Source organism: Protopterus annectens, chromosome 14.part0, assembly GCF_019279795.1.
Source record: "Protopterus annectens isolate FY-2018-M chromosome 14.part0, PAN1.0, whole genome shotgun sequence".
NCBI classification, from domain to species: domain Eukaryota; kingdom Metazoa; phylum Chordata; order Ceratodontiformes; family Protopteridae; genus Protopterus; species Protopterus annectens.
The window spans coordinates 579,595,303-579,617,292 of record NC_056748.1 but is presented as its reverse complement, the minus strand read 5'-3'; positions in this window follow the sequence as shown (position 1 = coordinate 579,617,292).

Sequence of the window (21,990 nt, the reverse complement as noted above, 5' to 3'; positions counted from 1 at the left end):
GAATAGATGTGATTTTAGTAGGATATGTTAGGCACCAATTCAGATCTATTCTGTTTCCCTACAACAACTGCACTTATATTTGATAATGAAGTATCCTTTACACACCTTCAAGAAGAGAGCTATTTTTCTAACTTTTTCCATTTTGTTTGGTAATGTGTTTCACGTTACTGTGGTGATTTTTTAAAAGGGTCTTTCTATTTCATCTGTGATGGACCTTGTAGCTGTTGGGTGTTGTACTGCAGATGTGTGTGTTTAAAGATTAGCATTAACCTTCAGTAAAACAGCTGCAGGACAGAGTATTTAGCAAAAAATGTATTTGTGCCTCACTGTTTCCTGTATGGTATCACTATGGTGTTCCCTCTTATATGATCATGAATAAATCTGAGTATTCCATTCTTCAATATTTGACGGATGGCAAGAGTTTACCATGAGTTTAGTCAGCTTAGACAAGTGAGTAGTAGATTTTTCTGGAGATGTGGAATGAGGATATGCTTGGCTGTTGAAGCTTAAGCTTCAGTGGTAAACAGTACGTGATTTTACAAGATTACAAGATTCTTTTAGTAGTGTTAGAACTTTGTCGATGTCTTGCTCTACATGTCTGTCGAAGGAGAGCACATTATCTAACATAATCCCCAAATAACTTTACTTTTCAGTTGATGGCACAGATATTATTTCTGCATCCTTACAGTTTAAAGGCCAAGTTTTACTGAGCCTCTTCAGAGTTCCTAATATCATGGTAATAGATTTTTAGGCATTAACAGAACAGTTGCCAAAGGCCTTGAAAGACATATCCATACAAGTCTTTTACTCAAGCTTCAAAACAAGACTGTTAAGCACTAAATAAAATGTATTTTGCATGGTGATATCAAATAGCCAAATGACATTCCAGAAACACAATCTACATGTATAAAACAGCCATCGTAGCACCATGCAGCAATATTAAAAAGGCTGGAAACTGAAAGGCGAAATATTTGCTTCTTTTACCAGTCTGTGAGCTGTACTTGCAAACATTACTTCTGCCAGCACTAGAAACAGAGTTCCTAAGCAATAAATGTAATGCTTTATGTGTGATTAAGAAACAAATAATATTCATATTTAACAGCCCAAGCCTATAAAGATAGTACAGCAAGCCTTATGTCCTAAGGTACTATAATACATTTAAAATTTACGGTGTTCTCTTACCATTGCTATTCATACACTACAGTTTAGAGGAATATTTTTCAACCACTCCATTTATCATACTGATTTTGTCTCCTTAAGCTTTTATTTTGTTTCATTTCTTTAAAAAACAGTTTTTAGGGTAATTTGTTGTTTCCATTCAGTTTTTAAGGTATAGACTTGTGTATTTTGTTGTAGCCATTCTGAAACAGTAAGCCCTTATATTATTAACCCTCCAAGGTGAAGAGACACTACGTGAACACAAAGTGTCTTCATGCTCAGAATCTTGTCAACATCTAAGTATCATGTTAGGCTAGTCATGCTTGCATGCTAACCACGCATACACTTATAACTGGTAAAGCTGGCAAAATTAGACACTTTAAGGTTAACTTTCAAGCAAAATGCCAAAATGATAATCAACAGCGATTTGCATATTGAAATGAAGCAATTCTTTCTTAAAGGCAACTTTTCATTAAAATGCTGACTAAATTCAAATCATTATTATATAAAAGCATATTTTAAGTGAAGCCCATGCTATAAAAAAACTAATAAAATCACTTATTTAACTTGTTTAAAAGTGGCTGAAGTTTATTGCTTAAATTAAAAATACTTAACATTATTATTATAATAATACAAAAACATGTTTATTATTTTTTTTTTACTTCTATCTAATCTGCTCCCTTTTCTTTTCAGAGTTGAATAACTCTTGTCTATTCTTTCTGCTTTGGGTACATGTAAGAAGATACATTGTTCGTGTTTCTTCCTCACTACATATGATGTCCATATCTGAAACAAATATTTCTGTGTTATTTTCTAACTATGCTGGTTGCTCAATCATTCTTTTTTTAGTTTGCTTACTGCAGTTTTCCATTCTGATTGCAAAGGTATCTATTTTCAAGTATAGTGCCTGGAAAGAAGTCAACATATCTTGAATGCCTTTTTGTTTAACTGTTCACTTGGTTAAGTCTTGAAGTATTAATTTTCTAGGATGACCCTTAGAGTAATATTAGGAGAGTTGTAAAGTAATTACAGAGTATTCATGTGACACAAAGTTTTGACGGTTTACTATCATTTTGTCGATTTCACTGTAGGCAAATTATCATTTCTACAAAATGTAAAAAAGAAAATTCACTACAGCAAATGACAAAAATCTCAAACTCAGAAGTAGTGAATGTTCGAATTCAACATAATTCAACATTCACCACACTTCCCACGAACAGCATTACTGTATGTTGCACAGTAAATAATGTGTTTGCAGGGGGGCACACCCCCTGCTACTTAGATATACAAACTCTGGGATTGCACTACAGTGAGGGAAAGGGTACATTTCCCAATCCTCACTATAGTGCGATCTGCATCAAAATGTAGAAATTCACAACAGCGAATGCTGTATTCTGTTGTAAATTTCTACATTTTGGCATTCGTTTATCCGATTCTACCAAATCAGTAGTTTTGTACTAATGTAAATCACATGAAGTGTGATCGGCAAAATGATAGTAAACTGATTTGACAAAGTTCTAAGAACAATGTAACTCCATTCACTTTTTCAGGTTCTGTGAACACTTCCTGTCAAAATATTAATTTCTCTGTGGAAATAAAAACAATAAGGAGCTGCTACATGGTAGATATCTCTGGAGCATAGTCTCCTTTTCAGGAAGCTTTCTAGCCTAGATCTCTACCTAAAGCAAGAATTACTCCTTGATGTTTGTGGATGCTGTCTCTAGTGAGTCATTCACAATCTTAAGACATATATTTAATCTACTTTTCTCCCCTTCATAAGATTTTGAAAATTTGACCGTTTTCTTTTTAATCATCAGCCACTTTCTATTGTCCCAAGGATCATTTACATCAGAGTACACCCCTAATGTTTACTTCTCTAGGCACTGGCCGAATCTCTAAACCCCTATTACTGTGTTGTGATCACAGGATGGAAGGTGCATCACTTGAAACCTATTTGACCAGTTTAGAATGTTGCCCTTTTAGGCATATCAGAAGTTTTATACACCTTCACTTACCCTCAAAGAATAGTGGCTGAGGTTTATCAGCTGACATCCCCAACAGCCATCACTACAGTTAACCCAGGAACACTAGATTCCCTAGGCATAGCAGAGCTAGTAATTAAATATTCAGTCTCACCTCCCCGTTGACCCTCTGGCTCCAAGACTGGGTAACACTGATGCTATATGCAAAATATTACTTTGGCAGGCCTGTGGATCAGACATACATTTTTATGCATACATACACACACATGTATGTGTGTGTCTGTGCATGTGCGTGATTCACTGACATTTGATCACAGGTTCATTTTACTGACACAGACATCAAGTGATACAAAGATTCAAAATTATATTTGACTGAAAGTACATTTGACTTTAAAGTCATCATACAAACTATCACCTAACTTAACCCTAACTCTAACCCTAACTCCTAAATATTTACACAGACAACCAAAGTATAAACACACACACACACACACACACACACACACACACACACACACACACACACACAGCTAAAGCTATACCCTACTGTAACCCTCACTCACACTCTAACCTGGAAAATCTCACTTTCCTCCACACACGCATATCTTCTCAAATCACTACAGCTGATGTGAGGGTTGATGTCTCCTGATATTGACAATGTAAACAGTTGACTTAAAAGGCAACCACTATACTTTTTCAATAATGTAACCAATTGACACAAAATGCATGCCAAACATAAATATATCTATATCTATATCTATATCTATCTATATATATCTATATATATATATATATATATATAGATATATACAGATACATATATATATATATATATATATATATATATATATATCTATATGGGTCTACTTCAAAACATCAAATACTTTGAAGAGCTCAGTTTTGATGGAAATGAAAATCAAGGAGCTAAGGATTTTTTCTAGGCCATTGGTTAACAATCCATGGAAAAAGGTGCTGTCATTGATTGACACTTTACATCTATAAACTGATATCCTCTGATAAATAATTTGTTGTATTCATATATGACTTATTTCATTTAATATGGTTATTGTTGTCAGGCTGGTGTATATATTGTATATAGTTATTCAATTTATTATTTATAATATGTTATACAATTATATATCATTTTTTGAAAATAAAAAAAATTTCTGAGTAAAACATCAAATACTCACATTATCGAGTCCAACTTCATTGAGCCTGACTTTGTTGAATCTTCATTATATCAAAATCCCAGAATAAAGAAAATGAACTCTGGGAAAGGAACCACATAACCACTAAGACTTAGTGGGGAGCTCCGCCCTCATACTGCCCCTAACTAAATATACCAACTCAGTGATCACACTACAATGGAGGAAAGGCCAGGTTCACCATGCTGGCCATGTCGTTCCTTTCCCAGGGTTCACTTTTTTTGTTCTGGAAGTTCGATATAATGAAGATTCAGTGAAGTCAGATTCGATAATTGAGTATTCGATGTTTCAAAGGGGATCTATATATATATATATATGTGTGTGTGTGTGTGTGTGTGTGTGTGTGTGTGTGTGTGTGTGTGTGTGTGTGTGTGTTTGAGTGTATTTATATAAAAATATATAAAACAGATACATGTGTGTATGGTTATAATATATACATACATATTACACACACACACACACACACACACACACAAACACACACACAATGTAAGTATGTAACATGCTGCTGTATGTGAAACGTGTTAGACAGAGACTGACTCCTAAAACCAAAGATTAAGTAAATATCTATAGTTACATTATAAGAGATATGGCCTAACAGGACTACTGAAAAGACATACAGCATAGTAGAATATTTACACTGCTAGGGACCGCTGACAACATGAATTTGTCTCATTTTCTTGCAAGCACCAAAGCACTGACTGTTCCAGTGTTTTAACATTATGCTGTTAACACTTAAACATGTTTCCATGAATTAATAAACAACACTCTGTCAGTAGACTTCTAAGAACAGACGTATATAAAAGTTCATGTATGCAGGCATTAATTTATCTTAATATTTTTGACAATAGGCATGACTGAACTATTCTTGGATTCATTGCCCTTCCAGTTATTGCACTGATAACTGAATATCTCTTCCAGAGTGCTGATGTATAACCAACATGCGATATTATGATGTACGACTAAATGACAGCAGATTATTAAGTCAACACGTTCAGGACTGAGTACCTTAAGAGGAAGACTAGTGCTTAAGCATAGCAGGCAACATATTTAGCAACAATTAATTTTACTAGCTTTGAGCCTTGAGATTCAGAATGTTCTGTGTAGCATTTTGCTATTCATCCCTAAACACATGTAATGCTGTCATATTTAACTCCAGCTACTAAAGGTGGATGACCTTTAAGACAGCTTTTTTGTGCTTGCTTCTAAGTCACCTACATGAACAAATGAATGCATTATGTAATTTATCCAGCAGTCAAACCAAACAGCACACTGGAAACATACTCTGATAAGGCTGTCTTCTGTCATACTAATTAGTGCCCTGTCAAGCATCTGTTGTAATATTAAGGATGGGAATCTCCTATGTAATTTGCATCACATGTTTTACTGGGGAAGGCCTAGCACTGTGCAATGCAAAAGATGACATTGTATAACTGCAGGTAACATTTTCGGCTCTACAAGCTATTAAAGCAGTGATTTAAAACAGTAGTCAGGTGATAGGAATGTTGAAGAACATAGGTGCAGATAATAACTATGTCTCTCAAAATGTGCATCATCAGCAACATCATAAACACACATGCACTGTGGATGGCAGCTTATAAGAAAGACAGATTTAGGAAACAGAATAAATATTTGATGTAGGCAATAGGAAGAAACAGAAAAAAAGGGTAACCATTTGAAATATCGGGACAAGCTAGACCGAGTCCAGAAAAATGGAGACTAAATGGCCAAAAGAATGGACTTAAATATATTAAGTCCAAGATGGCATTTCTTAGTAAAAACAAAATGAAAACTCCAGCAAAGCTACAACTTCCACTGAGTGACCTCCCAAACCTCTTGTATCAGAGGCACATGGGATATATGCAAATGATCCTTATGAACATCAGGTGTTTCAGCTAATTGGCGATTCTGAATGCCTATGATTTGTTTCGTCATTTTAATGGACAATTTCAGACAAATAAAGTCAAACTCCACTAGCTATATATCCCATGTGCCTCTGATAAAAGAGGTTTGGGAGGTCACTCAGTGGAAGGTATAGCTTTGCTAGAGTTTTCATTTTGTTTTTACTGATTGTTTTTTCAGTGACCTTCTCACTCATTGTTTTAGTTAAGATGGTATTTCTTAGACTATTCCCTTTTCTCCAAGGTATGGTGATCTCGGAGTTGGTATACATAAGTTCGGGGGGGGGGGGTTGGGGTGAGGAAGTTTAAAGGAGAAGAGTGATTTTCAAGATTTGCTCTTCGCCTCTGTTTTTTGGTCTTTTTTGGGATGAGGTTTGTCGCCGCTCAGCGTTTTCAATGCCAACATTTAATATGGAGTGCACAAAAGAGATCAATGTGTTCCCATGCCATTATGTGGTCGCTCTGACTTTTGTGATGAAATAAGATCAGAAGACGTCTGACCCTATTATAAGACAAATAAAGTAAGAAAAAACATGCCAGGAAGGACTGGCAGCTGAGGCAGATTGGAAAATGAGGAACATAAATCCATGTAAATGGTAAGGTTATTATGAAAGGCGAAAATTATGTTGACAACGGCAGGCAAAAGGATCAATTGCAGGGTTATAACAGGAACTGCAAACTAGAAAAAAATTAATGATTGGCCTTTAAAGCATTGAAGAATGTGATCAGTAGCTTGATTGTATTTTGAAAATTCAAAAAGGGCACCATGAAACAAGACTAATTTAAAACTCCTGTTGTCACAGTATAAGCGAACAGTTTCGCAATTTGAAAGAGGACAATATTTTCATACCACATCCCCATCATTGCTTTAAGAACTAATTGAAAATGCACAGTATTTCCATACCACATCCCCATCATTGCTTTAAGAACTAATTGAAAATGCACAGTATTTCCGTACCACATCCCCATCATTGCTTTAAGAACTAATTGAAAATGCACAGTATTTCCGTACCACATCCCCATCATTGCTTTAAGAACTAATTGAAAATGCACAGTATTTCCGTACCACATCCCCATCATTGCTTTAAGAACTAATTGAAAATGCACAGTATTTCCATACCACATCCCCATCATTGCTTTAAGAACTAATTGAAAATGCACAGTATTTCCATACCACATCCCCATCATTGCTTTAAGAACTAATTGAAAATGCACAGTATTTCCATACCACATCCCCATCATTGCTTTAAGAACTAATTGAAAATGCACAGTATTTCCATACCACATCCCCATCATTGCTTTAAGAACTAATTGAAAATGCACAGTATTTCCATACCACATCCCCATCATTGCTTTAAGAACTAATTGAAAATGCACAGTATTTCCGTACCACATCCCCATCATTGCTTTAAGAACTAATTGAAAATGCACAGTATTTCCATACCACATCCCCATCATTGCTTTAAGAACTAATTGAAAATGCACAGTATTTCCATACCACATCCCCATCATTGCTTTAAGAACTAATTGAAAATGCACAGTATTTCCATACCACATCCCCATCATTGCTTTAAGAACTAATTGAAAATGCACAGTATTTCCATACCACATCCCCATCATTGCTTTAAGAACTAATTGAAAATGCACAGTATTTCCATACCACATCCCCATCATTGCTTTAAGAACTAATTGAAAATGCACAGTATTTCCATACCACATCCCCATCATTGCTTTAAGAACTAATTGAAAATGCACAGTATTTCCATACCACATCCCCATCATTGCTTTAAGAACTAATTGAAAATGCACAGTATTTCCATACCACATCCCCATCATTGCTTTAAGAACTAATTGAAAATGCACAGTATTTCCATACCACATCCCCATCATTGCTTTAAGAACTAATTGAAAATGCACAGTATTTCCGTACCACATCCCCATCATTGCTTTAAGAACCAATTGAAAATGCACAGTATTTCCGTACCACATCCCCATCATTGCTTTAAGAACTAATTGAAAATGCACAGTATTTCCATACCACATCCCCATCATTGCTTTAAGAACTAATTGAAAATGCACAGTATTTCCATACCACATCCCCATCATTGCTTTAAGAACTAATTGAAAATGCACAGTATTTCCATACCACATCCCCATCATTGCTTTAAGAACTAATTGAAAATGCACAGTATTTCCATACCACATCCCCATCATTGCTTTAAGAACTAATTGAAAATGCACAGTATTTCCATACCACATCCCCATCATTGCTTTAAGAACTAATTGAAAATGCACAGTATTTCCATACCACATCCCCATCATTGCTTTAAGAACTAATTGAAAATGCACAGTATTTCCATACCACATCCCCATCATTGCTTTAAGAACTAATTGAAAATGCACAGTATTTCCATACCACATCCCCATCATTGCTTTAAGAACTAATTGAAAATGCACAGTATTTCCATACCACATCCCCATCATTGCTTTAAGAACTAATTGAAAATGCACAGTATTTCCATACCACATCCCCATCATTGCTTTAAGAACTAATTGAAAATGCACAGTATTTCCATACCACATCCCCATCATTGTTTTAAGAACTGTATACTCTCAGTCTCCTAATCCAAAAGCAATCATCCCTTTAGCTTCCCACTAGCAACCCAAGATCACAATGTTTCAGCAATGACTCCATTCTTGGCTATGTACATTAATTCACTATCTGAGAATATATGCTTAAATTTCTCTAGCTAACAGGCTAGTTCCTTGTTTTAGGTAGATGGACTCACCTAGGATTATGACTCACTTAAACATAACCACACATACCTGATATTTTTTAAGTGCTGTAATTAATTAAATCGTTTATTTTTTAAGACACAGGGCTTTGGGGAAGACATTACATTTTTTTTAATTTATTTTTGGTCAGGGCCAATAACATCTAGCTCCTGTCTGTCCGTATTGCATCCTACCACAAACTACATTCTTGACAACTTTCCAGAGTGACCCGTGCCAACAAGGCACCTGATCATGGAGTGATTCTCTCCATGTCAGGCTTGATAGGTTAGAGGCTTGCCAGCAAGTTAAGTGGGTTGGAGCAGGCAGGTGTTGTCATATTGTGGCTCACAGTGTTTTTACTAGTCCTTTCAATCTCTCCCTCATGTACTTGTCAAACATATGGCTAAGCAGGCAACAGTGAGCAACTTTGGGTGTGTGCCTATCTTTTGTCCACAGAATAGCAACTTCTTATTAAGTTCTCCCACTCGCTCAGCCTGACATAATTTCTTTCTGTTTCAGCTTTGCCTAGAGCTGCACTAGAGAAACATCCAGTGTGATGTCTTCCCCCAGAGCCAGGCATGCTCTTCCTTTCTATCTGTCTCATCAAGTGTCTGAGCTGCTAATCAAACTCATATCACCTGGAGTGTAATCTTTATCATTCTAGTCCAGCACAGAGGCTTGGTGAAAATGCTACATAAAAAAAAAAAATATATATATATATATATATATATATAGATCTACCTGACAACACCGACGTACTACAACACCGACAATGAAATCACCGACACCACATAACCGAAAGTTCACAAACACGAAACCTCACATGCCCGACACACCACAATCCCAACAATCAGCAAACAAAACAAATCCCCTGTCCAAAAAGCACACACACAACACAAGCACACCAAAATCCTTACAAACCCACACTAAACCTTACATACACAACTATCTATAACCTTAACCCAAACCCTAACCCTAAGGTCTGTCACTATCGCACACTCACCTAACCCGCTTTCTAACCTAACTCACTTAACCGCCCTAACCCTAAAGACTGTCACTATCGCACACTCACCTAACCTGCCCTAACCCTAACTCACTTAACCCGCCCCTAACCCTAAAGACTGTCACTATCGCACACTCACCTAACCCGCGCCCTAATCCTAACTCACTTAACCCACCCCTATCCCTAGAGTCTGTCAATATCGCACACTTACCTTACTCGCACCCTAAACCTAACGTCCATCACTACCGCATACTTACACAGCCTTTTCACATGTCAGTGTTCTCAGCGTCGGGGTTTTCATCCATCGGTCATCTCAGTTTTCGATCTTCTGGTGTCAGTGTTCTCATCGTCGGCATTGTCAGCTTTCGGCATTGTCAGGTAGACCCATACATATATATATATATATATATATATATATATATATATATATATATATACTTACATACTAGTCAAATGACAAATGTTTGGACAACATATGGAAACCATTTATACTTCACAAAAAAATTTTTTTTTTAAGTTTTTATTGGATTTTCATTTTGTAAAATAATCACAACAATATTTACAGTCAGAAATTTGTGAGCATAATAAGTGAAAAAAAAAATCAACTAATCCTTGCACACAAGAGACAAAAACTACTATTTACAGGAGTGTCCATTAACCATCAAGTCATTCAAAGTATTATACCTTACATTGAATGTAAAATGCAGTTATTTTTGCTTGACAAGCAGATCTCTAAGTTTTGTCCATGCATTGTAGTGAGGAAATCCTGGTTGTTCTTGACTATTGTAATGATAAAAACACCTTGCACCATCCATAGTCCTACTCCTGGTGCTTAATTAATTTCTTTGACATGTGTAACTACCAGAAACTAGGCAATGTTCTATAGCTACTGGTTTGAATAAAAAGAAGTTATGTCTTACCATAATGTTCCATCTGTGTTGTTGGTCTTCACAAATCCTTGACATTGGTTTTGGTTTGAGAACCTCAGAACTGACTCAGCCATATCTTCCAGCTCGTGGTCTCCAAACTCGAACCAGGCACTACCCATAATGCTCCTCTCTGAAGTCACCTCAGATTGAGTTTTCTCAAGAAATTAGCAGATAGAAAGGTAGATAACAATTGTGGTCATGTAAATATGATATTGATTGAGGCCATATATGAGTCCTTAAAAAGGAAACTAGCTAAGGAAAAATCTGGTCTACTAATAGACTTAGGATGGGGGAAGGAGGGTGGGTAGAGTTGTACAAAGATTTATGGTGTAGTCTCTTGCTTGTTCTAACAGATGTCTGATGGTAGCAGTAAGGAGCCAGTTATCAAGATATGGAAAGACTCGAAAACCTTGTAGTCTGAGGTGAGCTGCAACCACTGCCATGCATTTGGTGAACACCCTGGGGGCTGTGATGAGGCCAAAGGACAGTGCTCTGAATTGCAATTGACTGTCTCCTAGCCAGAAGCATAGAAACCTCCTGGATCTTTTTTCCATTTTTATGTGGTATAAGCATCTTGGAGATCTATAGAGCACATCCAGTTTTCTTTTTCCAAGAAAGGAAGTATCACCTGAACTGAGACCATCTGGAATTTGGTTTGGCAGACTGCCTTGTTGAACTGGCTATCCAGAATGGGTCTCCAGTTCTGTTTTTTTGGGCACTAAAAAGAATCTTGAGTAAACCCCAGATCCTATTTGATCTGGTGAGACTGTTTCGATTGTCGAGCTGTTTTTGAATTTCTAATACTGCTTTTTCCCTTTAATTGGGTGGAACATCTGGGAGCCTTTTTTGGGTTGTACTCATAACTGGAATTTTGTAACCTCTGGATATTATTCCCTGCACCCATTTGTCCGAAGTTATCAATTGCTAGGCAAGTTGGTGCAGGGATAATCTTCCCCTGACTACCTCCAGAGGAAAGTATTCAGGCCCCTGTTCAGGGATGCTGATAGGAAGTTCCAGAGAAGGATTCTCTGGACCCCTGATTTTGCAGTCCATTTCTGCCCCTATGGTGGCATCTTCCATTACTTCACCCTCTACCCTGGGGGAAGTTTTTGCCTCGTGAGTCTTGGAAAGGCCCTTTGGATTTTTTAAACCATAGTCTTCCACTTCCTTGGTTCCTAGAATAAGGTCTCTGAGGAGTGGAGAAACATATGCCTACAGCAGATAGGGTCTTGCCATCTTTCTCACATCTGGCTAGGGTGTCTTTTACCTTATGGGCAAAAAAGGTAGATCCGTCAAAAGAAGCACTGACGAATGATGTTTTAAATGGCTCCACAAAATCATACAAGCGCATCCAGGAATTCCTTCTAATGGCTATGCCTGAACCCGCTGCTCTAGTCATCCCTTCAGCTGTGTGGGCAATGAGCCTCATTGATGAATTGGAGAAGGAATCAAGGGTTGCAAGCTGAGAGGAAACTTTGTCATGGACCCCTACAGGCACTGCTCCTGAGAGAGTATTTGAAAGCTCTTTGATCAAGTCTCTCAGTAATCTAGTAAAGTGTGCCACATAATTCAAGGCCCAAAGGTCATTGAAGCATAAACATGCTTTCCAAATCTATCCAAAGTCCTAGACTCCTTGTTAGGAAGATGGATAGTTGAACTCTCTTCAGTGAGTTCCTTTTTGGTGGCAGCCACTATCATCATGGTGTCAACAGGAATCCCTTTTGACCAATGAGGCTCATCCTTCGGGGCCAATAATATACGGTCGGGTCTCTTGCGAATTGGGTCTATGGAGTCAGTCATCTTCCACACCCACTGAGCGGGTAGTTTAATAAGATCATCAGCGAGTGGAGAGATCCAAGAAGTAGAGGGCTGGGCACAAAAAGCCTTCAGGTATACTGATTCCTCTGAGGAAGGTTGAATAGTGGACCAGCCACCCCTCTGTTTCAGGATTTCTAGGATGTCCCCGAAGGAAACATCATCAGGGGGTGATCTGGGGGAACCTTCCCCCTCATCAAATCAGTATCTTCAGTGAAGGACTCTTCTGGAGAGTCCAAGTGCTTCCTCTTGCACTTCTTCTTCGCAGAGACTTTAGCGGGGGGATGATCCGGGGAAGTGTCCAAAGAGGAGACCACTAAAGTGGGAGACACCTGTGACTTTTGTGCCCTATGTTCTGGGGATGAGACTGATGGAAGCTCAGGCCAAGAGGAAGTAGAAATCTGTCCTGACAGGGATGGCAAAACTGAGAGTCCTGAATGGACAATGCCTTCTCCATTATACTAAAGGCTGCCCCCCCCCCATAGAAGGATAGGAGCCCAGAACCAAAATGGACTCCTTCAGAATCAGGGTCACACCCTGCACCAAGGAGGCAGCCCCTGGAACAGAAGCCTGGATCAATCCTACAAAGACCAAGGTACCAAGGGACATGGACAGTTCTGAAGGAAATTAAATCAATCCAAACTCCTCGGACCCGACCAGAGAATTATGACACCAGAAGCCTTCCGGTGCTGAAGGCTCAGAGGAACTCAAGACAACTCTCGGAACCAGAGAAGAGGATGCTACTGATACTGAAACAGTCAATGCCAGAGGAGTCAGAACAGAGGGCTCCAAGGTCTCGATAGGAGTTGGAGGAGGAAGGTATAAAGGAGTCATAGCTAAGTTAGTTCCAGGACCAATGTGGCTAGGAACTGAGGGTAATCCTCTGGCCATCAGGAGCTGATCCACGAGTCTCAAAATATCAGCTTCGGAAAGACTCTTCGTAGAACAGATAGAAAATGAGGAGGGAGATTTTGGGGGTCTCAATTCCACAAAGGGTCTAGGTTGCAGATCTTTAAAGGGTCAATGGAGGGAGAATATTTGGTTCTTGGTAGTTGTGGTAGCTTTGGCACGGAGGAATCTGTCAGTGCAGAAGAAGATGTTTTTAGTTCAGAAGAGCGCTTGTGTCTGGAACCAGATAAATCCTCCTGTGCCGAGGAACTCTTCGGTACTGAGGTTGACTTAGGCATTTTCTTAGATGGTTCCGAGGACCTTGGAACTGAAGAAAGCCTTTTATTCAAAACTGAAGAAGAAGATGAAGAAGAATTGCTAGCTTCAACTCTAGACTCAGATAAGGCCTCATCAAATCCTGTTTTAAGAAGTTCCTTTAATATTAACTTGTTTTTCCTTTCAGACAGGGCTCGTGTAGAGAACCCGTGATAAATTGAGCAGTCTTCCTGCAAGTGAAGCTTTCCCAGGCAATACACACAGAAGGTGTGACTGCCAGAATTAGGTATCTTGCCTTCACATTTCTGGCACCTTTTAAAGCCTGAGGTGCTTTTAACAGATTTAACAGGAGACGGTTGTTTTTTTTTGGTGAGCCATTATAATGAAAATAGCTGTCAAACAGTCAGCCAGGCAAGAAGGACAGAGAGAAGAAGCAAAGAAATTTTTTTTTTTTTTTTTGTAGATTAAAGCTAGGAGATACCAATGATAGTATTTTAGAATAACTAAACAGGTACTAAGGAATAGAAGAAAGTACCAGCAATGGTACTTAAACACTACCAATGGCAAGAGAGGGAAAGAAACAGAATAAACAGTTACATTAAGGTTAAGAGGAGTGGATAGATAGCATAAGAGGAGCTAGATAGGAATTTGTTAAAAAAAGGAATAAGGAAGAACTTTAAAGAGTTAGAAAAATAGAAAAATAACTCACTGTTATAGCCAAGTCTGGAGAGGAGGAAACTAACGCATCTGGTCTGAGAAGCGACAAACGAGATCTGAGGTAACTTTAGACAGGAGCATTATGGGTAGTGCTTGGCTTGAGAGTTTGGAGAGCGTGAGCTAGATGATATAGCTGAGTTGGTTCTGAGGTTCGGAACCTAACCCACTGTCAAGGATTGGGTGAAGACTGACAACATTAGATCAACTTTTAAACCATAAGCAGTTGATCTACAAATGCCTTTTAAATGATGACATAATTAATTCTTCAAGCCACTGATAGCTGTAGAGAACAAACCTTGATGTTAATATATTTTTTTTTAAATATTTTTATTCATTTCCAAAAACAAGAAAACATGAATGCAGGTTATTTATGACAATGAAGTATTTACAAATTATTTAAAAAGGTAGGCTAAAACCTCTAAACAGATATCAAACATTAAAACCAAAATAAAGTATTTACAAGGGTGTCTATTGTTGACATATAATTGACTTTCTATACAATTGTTTCCTGATTATAATCTGCTGCAGTCATTATTCTCCAGTATTTCAGTTACTTTTTGCCATGCTATGTATAATGATGTAGCTCTTTCAGTTCTTCCTTTAATAGTGTTCATTTCCAATTGCGATACTGCTGACACCATATTCATGAATTGCTTAAAAGTTGGAGAAGCTTTGGATTTCCAGTTTGATGTAATGTTCTTGATGTTAATATTGATGGGTACCAAAATTAAAAAAATACTCCGATAGTTTGAGAAAAAAAATTACTCCATTTTGACAGTAGATACTGAAGCATTGCTAAATAAATAAGCATCAGACATTTATGTTCTTAGCTTTCCTGATATGTGCATTTTAAAGGACTTAAGGACACAATCGATTGCTTGCAGAATGCCTACAGAATCTGTGTGTCACACAGCCTAGCAAGTTGGATTACTCTAATACTGCAGGTTAACCAAGAGATTCATAATCACAGGTTTGTCAGATAGCAATCTCTACCATTTTTTGTTATATTATCCCTATTTATGTATATTTTGGTAAGCGGATTTTTTGCAGAAATCCAGACAGAGATTCAGTATATACAAATGATAATAATTTTGAAACAAAATAGTACATAATGATCATAACAGTTTGATACATATCTATACAATAAGGAAGGTCACAGCAGCATGACAGATGCATTAACATCAGAAATATATAACTGTAAAGTGGTTGATAGGGTACAGAATCTGCTAATTGTGCACTACAGTATTAATATGCTGGAGAAAGAAGTCTGACATTACATTTTAGGGTTGACATACATAAATACGTGCATATGTGCATACGTGTATGCATGCATGTAAATACGGCCTAGTACCTTACTACAGCTGCATGATTACACTTAATGATATATAACGTACAAGTTCATTTAAAAAAAAAAAACTCACTTTAGTAAAAAAAAAAAAAAGAACCTGAATGAAGTAAATGGTAAAAAATGGCAAGTATCTTAGCAGAGACTTACAAAAGATATGACGTGTTATCCATGAACGTTCTCTAAATCACAATATGCAGTTATAAATTTGGCTGCTAAATATATACCTAAAGTGGTAACATGAAGTGATGAGAAGTAATATGATAAAGTGGGAAATAAAAGCACTTAAACACAGTACAATGATATACTCTGAATGACAGGGACTGTTGAACAGAATAGTGACATTCGGAAATAATGTTTCTAATAGAATATTTCCAACAATAAAGCAAAGGGAAGCAAAAAACAGACTGCAGCACGGAGAAATAAAATGGTTACATCTTATTTTCAGTACTGGAGTGACCTACTCAAAATATTTTTATCATTTGCTTCAATTCTTCACTGAATGGAAGAAAAAAATATAAATAAAAAACTGTTAGATTATGCATGCTATACAGAAGAGTTCATGGCAGGACTGGCCCAATTCAACTTCATAAAGCTGTAGCAATGTCAGGGAACTTAACTCCCTTACTGGCAACAGAGAACAACAGTTAGGACTTTAAACCAATGCAAATTTTATATCTGTCCCTCTTGCATGACTCATGCATTCATAAGATCAGATTGTCTGTTGTTTTATCACCTATCTAGACACCTTAGGTTTTGTGGACATAGTTACATTAATTAAAGTCAAAGTGTTCTGGTCTAATTTAGTGAAAGATTTACATATTTTAGTTGCTCATTTTTAAATAGAAATGCAGATCAAGTGGAAAGAAAAGTATTTTCTGGTTTCCTGGAGCCTAATTTACTCTTCCATTTTTATGAGCTAAGCCTGTTTTCTGCGATGTTGTGAATCACCCAGTTCACTAAAGTAGCTTGGCGTACTGTCATTGAGTTACACTGAAATTTATTGATTTGCTGTTCAGTACTGCACTCATTGTCACTCGCAGCACAATTATCTTTCTCTGTAACATGAACTGATTAATGATGTTAGAGCAGTTCCAGTTTTAAATAGTTCTCAGCTTTACTGAACAGGGTTGTCAGGAGCAAATGTTTGGTGTATTTCCATTATAGGCATGTGTGTTTAAGCAGGACAGCTGAAAATGGCATGATGATTTTCAAGCAGGCAGAAGAAGATAGTAGTTGGATGTCAGGACAGGAGGAACAAGGTGTGTGTGCGTGTGTTTGTGTCTGCTTGTCTATGTGCATGTGTGCTACTTTTGAGAAAGAGCATCAGGGACAGAGGGAAAGGGAAAAAGCAGCTATATAATTATTGTATTATTAGAGCTAGTTATAGAGTAATATATCTAATGTGGGTCCTACCATTTGCCCTGTCTGCTATACTTGTAACAATTAAGGGATTGAAACTAACACATAGAAAATTAGAAAATGTTAGCTCAGAGAGGTCTTATTTTATCACCAGCACAGAACAATCCATACAATGTTTTAAAGTTCAAAAAATTATATGCTAAAGAAACACTAATTAACAGAAGAGAACAACAAAACTGGGAACAGTTCAAAATAATGCTGATGAAGACCAGAAAGCAATGGCTATATCATGCATAGAGCATGCCTATGGGATGCCTAAACAAAAGCAACAGCAGATTTAGGTTATTACATGCATACCTCACTGCATTTCTTTGCAGAATTTGGACATGGTTCTTAGAAGTAATTATATCCTATTTGACAAAAAATATCATCTAAAAAAACAAGGAGTGGCAATGAGCTCTGCCTGTGGTGGTTTTTACGCTAACATAGTCATGTTAGAATGGGAGAAACATTATCTTAGACCATCAAGGTTTTTCACATTTTGCCATACATATATTTGATACCTGGATGATATTTGTATTCTGTGGGAGGAGCCAAGGGATCAACTCCCCCTTTTTATGGAATACATCAACACAACAACATCATTTTTGAAATTTACTTATACCATCAAGGAGAATGACATCCCTTATTTGGACATTCTTCTTATTAAAGATTCCCAACATCAGAGATTTGTGGCAGAAATATTCCGGAAGGAAACATATTCCAACTGTTTCCTTCATTTTGACAGTTGCCATCCTTTTTCACAAAAGCATGCAGTTGTGAAGGGGCAATTTGTACGTGCCGCACGCATGGTTACTTTATGGGAATCCTTTGTTATTGAATGTCATACACCTAATGATATGTTTTCCACAAGAGAGTACCCCTTGCAGCTGATTAAGAACATCATGAGTGAAGTCATGCACCTATCTTAGGAACCCGGTTGTCTTATCAGGTCAACTAAGAGGTTCCCTTTCGAGTGGACACTGTTGAACATTCTGATCATAATTTATTCACACCTCACCCTCTGGAATTAGGACACATTGAGAGTGTACATCCTATTAATAGGCAGTTTATGACTCAACCCACTAATTACAAGTCTAGTTTTTCCACTACTTTTTTGTGTGAGTCCCCTTTAGTTAAAGAGATACTAATTAAGAATTGGAACTTATTAACTGCTGAAAAAGAAGTTACAGACATTGTAGGTGACAAACCTGTCTGTATTTTTAGGAAGGGTGCCAATCTGAAGTATTTATTTGAACATTCATCTATGCCATGTAGCAACAGGCAAATGTTTAAATGTGGGGCATGTAAATTCTGCTCATACATTCTTGAGGTTAGTGAGTGTGTTGTTAACAACACCGAGGTTAGGATTCCTGGGAGATATTGTTGTCTGACAGAAAGAGTTGTATATTGTGCAATTTGTTCCATTTGTTCCTGTTTTTATGTCGGGAAAACCAAACATAAACTTAAGAACAGGATTAGTGAGCATGTTAGGAATATTAGAGATGAATGTGATTTTAATGCATTGGCAAAACATGTTAAGGTGAATGAGGGACACCATTTTAAGTTTATCATTTTAGAAGTTCAAAAAACAATAGAGATGGGGGCAGCCTGGCCTTACCTTCTAGAAAGGGCTGAATTGATTTGGCATCTACAACTGGACACTGTACATTGGCCAGGTTTAAATGACAGTATGTCTATTTGTAGTCTGCTAAAGTTAAAGGCACTTAAAATACGAATACTTTTATTGTTTATATTTTGCATATATATATATATTTTTTTCATATTACATATTTATTGTTTGCACCAATAGTTTTCAATGCTTGGTAGTTTAATGTGATTTACGTTCTAATTTTAAAACATACATACATATTTATTTTACAAAAATTTTTAAAGATTATTACTATCATTATTATTTGTTGTTTTTTACGACCACCATAGTTTACTTGCTGATGGTGGGGTGTTGACATATGAGTTTTATGCATTTCTGCACTTCCTGCTTTCCCTATGACTATTGCTGCAGGGCTTAGGGTTTAATGAAGTGTTTGTTAAGGGTATGTGTAATACTTTAAAATTGGAATGGGAAGTGATGTCATTTATTTAAGCTTATTTATTTCATGCTACTGACTTTTTAAATTTGTATCTGATGAAGTTCCTGATCAAATGTAACTGGGATGAAAGCACTTATACTTATGGATTAATAAAGTGATTTTGAGTGGATTTCCAGCTTGTGTTCTGCTATTTGTGACAATCTTTTTTTGTGCTTGTGGTTTTCCTGATTGGTTTCTAAGTATCTTTAGGTTATGCTACCGGTATTTAGCATGAATTTTATTATACAACAAAAATAGTTTAAAAAATACAATACATTTGTAGTGCTTGATAATGTTCATCTCCCAGTCTCCACCACCACACTTCCTGTACAGCTGTGTAAATACAAATGGATTAAGTTGCCATTTTTTTTTGGTTTGTTATACTACCATGGCCCCACTAACTATGGCTGTAATTGTTTTACTATGGAAGGATTATGTATAAACGTAATAGAGGGCAGACATTGTAAAAGAATGAGGAGTGCACTCGGTGGTTTGGCTGTACCTCAAACAGCATAGATTGATCAAGGAGCCATCTCATTCATTTCAAAATACCAGTGCTGAACTTCCTGACAACAGTTTTCTCACAGGAAACAATCATCAGTGTGCACCAGCAATGATTACCTTTTTTTTTTCTTTTTTTTCAACTTTGTTTTGTGTCTGTGGGACTGGGGCATCAGAATATACAAGTTTATATATGGAGGCTTGTTCCTCTTCAAAAATGATTATTTTTAATTTTTTGTGAGGATGAGTCCTCTGGCTGTTTAACTTGGCAGTTTGGGTCCTTATCAACTTTGGCTTTGTGGACACATAGTGAATGAATGCTTCAGTTACCCTGACCTATTTACTTATCCAGTAAGAACATGTGCTGATTATGCATTCTGTAAATATGCACCAACAATTGAATTATGATTAGGGAAGCAGGTCCTAAGTCAAAGTGCTTTGGTAGAATAAAATGTTTTATCAGGAAGCCAATCTTTACCTGAATTTATTAATCACCAACAGAGTACTTGGCAGAAGAAAAATGATGTATGTTTCACAATTTTGCCATGAAGTAATATTTCTTAAACCAAAATGCTCATATGTGAGTAGAGGTGCCAGGAAACTGAAAGACTCAAATCACTGTTTTCCCAGTCCCCTTCAATAAACACATCACACCGAATGACGTTTGACAACCGTCATTAAGCTTCCAAACATAACTTTGTTAACCAATATTTATTAATTACCACTGAAACATAGTGCAACTGATTTAATCACAGCATGAACGTCCAAGTAATTTTGATCAGGACAGCGTGACTTCACTCATCCTAACCCAGTAAGCAGTGTCCATACTCCCACTCACTTACTTTACTTATGAAGCAGCGTCCCACCACTCACTTCATTTACCATATAATTAATTGCACATCCAACCAATAAGCAGAGTCCTTACCTCCACTCACTTATTTAATTTGTCAAGCAGCCTCCAGCTGCTGACTTTCCTTTCCCAACTCATTCAAATGAACTCCAACACCACAGGGGGAACAGAAGAGGGCAAGCATGTCCCTCTTCTCTGCCCTACCAGGACTATTAAAATAACCGCAATTCCCACTATTCCGCCTAAACAGGAAGGATGGGTGGGGAGCAAGTTCACACAAAAAATGTGATTCCCTACCCAGTTACACTTAAATAAACACTTAAGCACCTCCTTACCATTACCTCATTTCCTCGCTATCACCCCTCATTCCCATTTAACCCTTTCATCCTCCCTTACCCTGTTAACTCCCACTAATCTATTTATCAAAGCCCCCTCTGAAGATGTCCCTGGACAAATTGGTTTGTTACCAAACCTCATTTGTCCTGGTCCCCTTCAATAAACACATCACACCGAATGATGTTTGACGACCTTTATTAAGCTACCAAACATAACTTTATTAACCAATATTTATTAATTACCACTGAAACATAGTGTATCTGATTTAATCACAGCATAAACGTCCATGTAATGTTGAGCAGAACAGGGTGACCTCACTCATCCTGATGCAGTAAATAGCATCCGTACCTCCACTTTCTTACTTTACTTATGAAGCAGCATCCCACCACTCACTTAATTTACCATATAATGAATTGCACATTCAACCAATAAGCAGAGTCCTTACCTCCACTAGCTTATTTAATTTGTCAAGCAGCCTCCCACTGCTGACTTTCCTTTCCTATCTCATTGAAATGAACATCCAACACCAGAGGGGGAAGAGAAGAGGGCAAGCCTATCCCTCTTCTCTGCCCATCAGCATGACCAGGTTGTTCACCCTCCCTCCAACCAAAATGACCAACAACCTGATTATCCATAAAATGGGGGGGGGGGGTGGAGCCAAACATCATTTGGTGTACTCCAATCTTCACTAACGAAACTGGATCCCTGTCATCACCTCACACAGCCTTATGATATAAAGCAAATTGCCTAATTGGCTGACCTTAACCAATGATCCTTCTCCAGTGCTAAAGTAATAACCATAAACTTGCATAACCTCT